This window comes from Brassica oleracea, chromosome C9 (assembly GCF_000695525.1).
Source record: "Brassica oleracea var. oleracea cultivar TO1000 chromosome C9, BOL, whole genome shotgun sequence".
Classification (NCBI taxonomy): Eukaryota; Viridiplantae; Streptophyta; class Magnoliopsida; order Brassicales; family Brassicaceae; genus Brassica; species Brassica oleracea.
The window spans coordinates 35,628,532-35,629,819 of NC_027756.1; positions in this window are offsets into that span (position 1 = coordinate 35,628,532).

The window sequence follows — 1,288 nt, forward strand, 5'->3', positions numbered from 1 at the left end:
ACAAGAGTAGAATCCGATCCAGGAGCTTGAGTAGATGTCGTAGCAGCAGCAGGAGTATGAGTATAAGCCGGAGCAGCACCATGAGTCTGAGTATAAGCCGGAGCAGCACCATGAGTATAAGCCGGAACACCAACTGGAGTCTGAGATGAAAGGATCGTCTGCTCTAATTTCGTAAACCGGTCTTCAATTAAGACGCGGACCTCAAGCCCTAAGGCAGTAAAAGAAGACTTAAACATACCCTGGATATAGGACTTCATACCCTCTTCAAGATCTCTGTATTTGTCGGTTGATCTTTGGCAAAGTATCCTCTTCTTCCTTGACTCGGCTCCAATATCCTGATACTGGTTATTTCTCTTCTTTGTAGGAGGCAACTGGGCGGTTTCTATTTCTTCTTCCATTCCACAGTCACTTCTTTCTCCAGCCTCTTCTTCCTTTGAACCATCATCCTCAGAACTGTCCGCATATGGTTGTTCAGTTTCCTGATAACCCCAAACATGCTTACTCCAATCATACTTCTTTCTGTACATGTCAATGATCAGATCGACCCTTTCGTCATTCATCTCATCGTCTCGCTCAAACCCAGCATCAACAATGATGTTGCCATTTCCAGTTGAAGAGATGTATGGAAAACACAACTCCCTACAAAAAAAACAAAGTTCAAAAGTTAAACACAAAGATTAAAAATCGTGAAATTCAATCACATTGATTAAAGGAATCAAAACTTACAGTGGATGCAAAATCGGACTCAATACTAATAATATCCTCATAGAAAACCTTAACAGATCCTTTCCAATTTCTGCATCTCATGCTAGTGACGCCTTCTTTGAGCTTCTTACCCAAAAGAGACCCGATGTCTGGAATAGCCTCCATCAACCAAATCTGAAGTGCATAAGAGAATCCATCTATGACATAACTGTTCTGCGTCTTCACTTTATCCCTAGCTTCAGCAATGGAAGTCACAAGCGCATCAAATGAGTGAAGACCCCACGGATATTTTCTCATCTTATCGAAATCCATCACCAGCTTGATGTACTTGTGTGGGATGCACACCTTCTCATCCTTCGTCATAACCAGACCATCAATCACACACAAATACAGCATCCTCAGCCTATCAACATGAGACCATGTATTACAAGATTTCAGATGCACCTTCCTGATTTGCTGTAGGCTAATTTTTCCTTTTCTCCGCAGCAACTTACTCCAAAACCCTTTATCACCTCTCCAGTTATCAATATCCAATTCAGGCTCGTCGTCTTTATATTTCAGACCAGTGATCGCATGGAATTCT